Source organism: Liolophura sinensis, chromosome 11, assembly GCF_032854445.1.
Source record: "Liolophura sinensis isolate JHLJ2023 chromosome 11, CUHK_Ljap_v2, whole genome shotgun sequence".
Classification (NCBI taxonomy): domain Eukaryota; kingdom Metazoa; phylum Mollusca; class Polyplacophora; order Chitonida; family Chitonidae; genus Liolophura; species Liolophura sinensis.
Window position 1 is genome coordinate 10744471 of NC_088305.1, and position 463 is coordinate 10744933.

Here is a 463-nt window from a genome sequence, read left to right on the forward strand (position 1 = left end):
TGGTTGTGGACTTGGTCACGAGAAGTGGAAAAAATTGACATGATTTGATTGGCTAGCATATGCGATTTGTACCATGAAAATAGAGTTTTCTTTATTTCTTTCGACGAGCTCACAAACCGCAAACATCAAAACGTTTCAGGTCTTCTGACAGTTCGACTCGGTTGTATGCTACAAGTTGTAACTACAAATCGCACCATATGAACCAGCCTTTACAGTTTATTTACAATGAATTTCCCTGTAACTTAACACATATATATATATATAATTTTAGTATATATAGAAAAACTCATACAATATACAGCTGTATGTATAAAGCCTGTCAGTATCCGAATGAGACGACTGCTCAGGTATGAAGTTCTGAAAGCATGAAAACCTATTCATAGAAGATTTTGCAGGCGGTATACCCATAAATATTTTTGGAGTAAGATGTGAAAATGATAACCCTGAGACATGTCATCTTGTT